This window comes from Topomyia yanbarensis, chromosome 2 (assembly GCF_030247195.1).
Source record: "Topomyia yanbarensis strain Yona2022 chromosome 2, ASM3024719v1, whole genome shotgun sequence".
Lineage (NCBI taxonomy): Eukaryota > Metazoa > Arthropoda > Insecta > Diptera > Culicidae > Topomyia > Topomyia yanbarensis.
In genome coordinates this window covers 136702895-136708712 of record NC_080671.1, presented here as the reverse complement: position 1 = coordinate 136708712, position 5818 = coordinate 136702895, and the positions used below count along the sequence as shown (strand labels likewise).

Below are 5818 nucleotides of genomic sequence, written 5' to 3'. Positions count from 1 at the left end.
TGCATCCACCAGCTAAGCATTGTTCATATGATGAATTTAGATTATTTCAGTTATCCCTGTCTTAGGAAACAATGCTGATAGAAATCATACTGAATCACTTTCTAAAATATGTCTCTTGCTGCTTTAGAGAGAATTCAGTTCTGATTTATTTTTTTTCTTTTATCAGGATGAGTGAATGGCTCTGGACCGCCGATGGTAGAGCGATGTACTCTTCGGATAAGGTTAGTATTAGTGATTATATTTTAAAATGTAGTGCTACTACAATATCTAATATTCGGACGTCCTGTTCTAGTCAGTCGCCAAACGCTTGTTTCTTTTGTTTAGTTTGGCGATCTCCGTTATGGACAAGATTATAATGCTAACAAACCTATCCTGATGTGCGCAAAATTCCGGTGCTCATCATCAATTTTGTAGCAACATTTAAAAAAACTAAAACTTCTCTTTAGACTAATCATGATTCCATAATTTCAGATGTTGCTGAGAATGACCGAATGACCTCCAAGGATTAAGATGGAAATAAATATTCAACCCATTTGACCGAGAAGGGCGATTCGTTTCAACCGATTTCAAGCAGGTCAGCTTCTGGTGAGTTATTTTATACTAGATTGCCATAACACAGACGTCCTGACTAGAGCCGCTTATCTGCACAATCAAGATAGGTGGTCTCGAGATGGACTAAAGAAAAATGCTGACCCTTGACATTCCTGATTGATGAACTTGATCGTTTTACTGGTTATTTCATCTTGGATGCATTCGTCACAGTTTCCTCATTATTACAGACTAAGAAGGCGCGCCTAATATATACATTTCATTATTTACAGTTACAAGCTTGTCCGCCTGATTTATTTGCTGGATTATACCACATTTGAAAGGTAATTTATATTGTTAATATACTTTGAGATGCGGTGCAACTATTTCTATGATGATTAAATTATATAACCTTACCTACATTACTTGAGAATTCATGAAACATTTTTACTACTGATTGCAATTGTTAATTAAACTTTTTTGAGTTCTGATTACTGCTCTTATTCATGCGTTTATAATTTTTTTCAGTTTCCAGTCAAACATTCATGAAAATGGTAGTCAGTATCAGTTGATGTTAGGTGAGTAATGTTTCTCCTCGAATGAATTTCAGAATTAAAATGATGATACGTTTATAATCCTTACCTACATTAGTTGATGTATAATGAAACGAATTTCAATGCTGAATTTACATGTTTTGCAACAAAACTATAATCGGAAATATTCATGGTATAATTATTGTTTTTTTTCAATTCTTATTACAGCTAACGGTCTACAGTTTCCTGTTCAATATTGCGTTCATTAACAGTACTTTCGAGTGAATTTAGCCTAGGTGAACTATGACGCACAAGGTCAGATCTTTTAACACTTGATTTTCATTTTTTGAATAAATATAACGTACACCATACCGATTTTATTATTTTTAATTATATACCGAAAGCTCCGTGGAAAGAATTGCTTATCAACTTTACGCACTCATCAAATCATATAATTAGATATACTTATTCTTTGACGAGTACTACACCATCATACGGGTAATTGGCGGTGAATTACTCGGGCAATTTCTTTGGGATGTTTCATTAAGTATCAGGTCGTGTCGCTGACCATCACATGGATGATGGCCATGTTCTTCATGTCGTTCGAAGATTTGTGCCTTGTTGTACAATGTATTTTCATCATTTTTCTGTCGGGAGAAGATTGGGGAACAGGAAGAATTCGGGATAGGGATAGTAATAACAAAAACAAAGATGAACTCTTCCATCATAGAGGCATGAAAAGTATTCCCTATTAACGCAGAAGGGAAATATCCCGGAAACACCCCGAGAGGTCATTAAAATGTACAATCCAAAATAAACCACCTCATCCCTAGAGGGATATTGTAGTTTACAAACAGTTTAAACCTACATTAGTAATAAATTTCATTGAACGCCATACTGAGTTATTTTAGAAGAAACATTAAACGGTTGTCGATATTCCAAAAACACCGCAGTGTTTCTACGATTGACGGCTATACTGAGTTGTTTTAAAAGAAACATTAAACGGTTGTCGATACTCCTAAAACACAGCGGTATTTTTACGATTGACGGCTTTGTGCGCAAATGGTAGGTTCTTACACTAATTACAATTCAGGATAGAAAATATTTTAGCTTTTATCGAATTACTCGCCAGGTTGAAGTCAAGAACCGTCGCCACGTTGTTAAAAATACACTCAAGTTTTTTTTACGCGGATTTTTTTTGCGCGGTATTTTTTTACGCGGTTTTTTTACGCGGATTTTGAAATTTACGCGGTTTTCATTTACGCGGATTTTGAAATTTACGCGGTTTTCATTTACGCGGATTTTGAAATTTACGCGGTTTTCATTTACGCGGTTTTTGAAATTTACGCGGCACGAGAGCAGTCCCTCCGGATGCCTAAAGTGTTGAGCGGTATTAACTGACAACGATTTTCGTAGCCTCGATTCCGTCAACGCCGTTCTAGTAGTGATTTGAAACAGTATACCTACGTCCCGAAAATTTTTCGCTATTCGGTAGATGAACCCAAGCTGTTTTGATGCCTTATCTACGATGTATACCTCATATGTGATTAGAGTGTTGGTGTCGAATCCATGATGACTCCAAGACCCTTGAAGTGGCTTTTCCGCATGAACGTAACGATTGGGCATTTACTCGGGTTTGGAACCATTCTGTTTATATCACACTGATTGTATGTCGTTTCCCGGAATACCATTTCCCGGAATGCATTATTTCACGGAATGTCATTTCCCGGAATACTATTTTCCGGAATGTACCATTTCCCGGAATACCATTTCCCGGAACGTACTTTTTCTCGGCAATTTGTTATACTATTGAAATCTGAAGTACTTTAAGAACATTTGCATTTAGAACTATGTTGCTACTCAAATATTTGTCTGGTTCCCTTCACAGCTTGTCTTTGCTCGCTGATCATGTTAATGAATTTGAAAAACTAATTCTCATGCATATGTAATTTTAATTGAAATCATTATCAATCAATCGAAGGTCCAGAAAATAGCTTATCCTAAAAAGAAGGCGATATCAAAGAAGGTCGTAATTTAATTTAAAATTAATAGCATTTCAATAATATGCTTCGAACATTTTAAAGAAGGCAAATCGATTTCATTGTAGTTATTGTATTTGAATCAATGAAGTTCTAAAATTATTTCCATTGATTTATTATTGTTCCAAAGAAAGTTAATTCACATAGAAATTTTTAATACGAAGTGAAATTTAAAATAACTGAAGGCGTTTGCAATGCACTGTTACTGTAAACAAATATTAGTGAGAATAAAAATCAATGAAAGTCCAAGAGTATTTTCAGAGAAATTTCATATAGATTAAAATAACATTCTACACAAAATTCCAAAGAAAAATACATATTTATAAGAAGGCGGCATCTCAGACAAATACATTCATAAGCTATAAAATTTCAAAGGTTCCAGGAATATTTATGACTAAATTTTAGGAAATGCTTTTATTTTTGCCTTTCTCATATAGAAAGGTTATGCAATCACTCTGAAAAACGTCAACCTAATCCCGGCCCGGAGGGCCGGGTGTCATATCCCATTCGACTCAGTTCGTCGAGATCGGAAAAAGTCTGTATGTGTGTGTGTATGTATGTATGTGTGTGTGTATGTGTGTGTGTGTGTATGTATGTGCGTATGTGTCAAATAATGTCACTCATTTTTCTCAGAGATGGCTGGACCGATTTGCCCAAACTTAGTCTCAAATGAAAGGTGCAACCTTCCCATCGGCTGCTATTGAATTTTGGATCGATCGGAATTCTGGTTCCGGAATTACGGGTTTCAGAGTACGGCCACACAGAAATTTCTCATATAAACTATAGGAAAAATTAAAAATAGAATTTTTATTTTTGATGCTAAATGTGTTCAAGGTGCATGAAACGTCGAGATTTGATGCAAACTCGAAAAAAAAATTTGACTACGATTCACTTTTTTGGATTTTGGCACATTTTTGCCTTTCTCATATAGAAAGGTTATGCAATCACTCTGAAAAACGTCAACGTAATCCCGGCCCGGAGGGCCGGGTGTCATATCCCATTCGACTCAGTTCGTCGAGATCGGAAAAAGTCTGTATGTGTGTGTTTTTTTTTTTTTTTTTTTTACAATGGAGAAGACCTTTATGTCCTAGCCCAGTACACGTGCTAACGGTAGGGTCCAATCTACCACACGGGGTGCACTGGGGGCGTGTCGGACTCGAATGGTGATCAGCCATTAATACCGACTAAACTCCATTGGGCTCCGCCATCATTCCTCCCAGGAACTACCTCTCGGTATTACTTCTGGGGGGATGGCTGTACTAAGTGTACTCATTCACTCTCACTCGCGCGATCATACATCCTGTATGAGGCTTACTTGGGTGCTCTCTCAATCACACTTTGATTCACTCTCAAACACTCCCACATGAGGCTGACTTTTGTGCTCACCTTTTACGTTCCATGCGAGGCTGACTTGTGTGCTCACCTTACTCATTCCTTGCTAGGCTTACTTTTGTGCTCGCCCTACCCATACATGTGAGGCTGACTTGGGTGCTCACCCTATCACATGATTCACTCTCAATCGTGCCACTCTATTGTACCTTTGTCACTCCCTCTGGCATCCCATGTGGGACATTTTTCTTAGGCCCCACTTCTGACATACCATGCGAGGCTGACTTTTGTGCTCACCTTTTTCATTCCTTACTTGCTACCAACCTGTGAGGCTGACTTTTATGCTCACCCTTAACATGCAGTGTGAGACTGACTTGGATGCTCACCCTTTCACTCCTCTGCCACGCCATGAGGCATCGATAGCTTAGTTCCAACATACTACGCTACGACCCTCCCGTCTTGGCATGAGGCAGTCCACTTATACGCCTATACACTCACTCTTCTGTCTTGCTTCGGGGTGGCTGGGTTTACCCCTTACGCGGTTGCCATTCGCTGCGCCAACCTACCTCGGCATGAACAGACCATTCACTCTCTTATTTTGCGCTTGGCCTTTTTCGCTCCAACTAACCAATCACTAGTTAGCCGTGCCCGCCGTCTGTTGCTCGGTTCGCCAGATTACCTGTAGCCTACTGGCAATCTGGATGGTAGCAGCCGAGACTGCGTTCCACTTCTCCACCGTTTGACACATCCGCTGGATAAGGGTATCCGGGGTTGTGTCCCAGCCACAGACGTCAAGCATTGCTCTTCTTTCGACGTCGAACCGATGACATACGAACAGTATGTGTTCGGCAGTTTCGTCTACACCTGGGCAGTCCGGGCAGACTGGGACCTCCGCGTGTCCGAACCTGTGGAGGTACTGACGGAAACAGCCATGGCCTGACAGGAATTGTGTCAGGTGGAAGTGAACTTCCCCATGGGGTCTTCCCACCCAGCTCGATATGCTAGGTATCAGCCGGTGGGTCCACCTACCTTTCGAGGAGTTGTCCCACTCACGCTGCCATCTGGCGACCGAGGTCACCCTGGTGCGCTCGCGGGCTCTCCTATTTCCACGTAGCTCAAAGCACTCCTCATCTTCCCGAATGACCAGCCCGACTGGCATCATGCTCGCTATCACGCAGGATGCATCGTGTGATACCGTGCGGTAGGCAGATATCACTCTGAGGCACATCACGCGGTAGGTGCTCTCCAGTTTCTGTAGGTAACTGGTTACCCTCAGTGCTCTTGACCATGACGGGCCGCCGTACCTGAGGATAGATACGGCAACGCCTGCCAGTAACCTACGTCTACTGGCGCACACCTTTGAGCTGTTGGACATCATTCTCGATAGTG

General features: G+C 40.5%; 1 long non-coding RNA gene across 1 annotated transcript; it reads left to right on the top strand.

The window, feature by feature from the left end:
- The first annotated feature begins 492 nt into the window (after positions 1-492).
- Positions 493-1421, top strand: LOC131681467 (uncharacterized). The gene is made up of 4 exons (XR_009303933.1): positions 493-585; positions 822-872; positions 1057-1106; positions 1290-1421. It is a non-coding gene; the product is annotated as an uncharacterized LOC131681467 (long non-coding RNA).
- The last annotated feature ends 4397 nt before the right edge of the window (positions 1422-5818 follow it).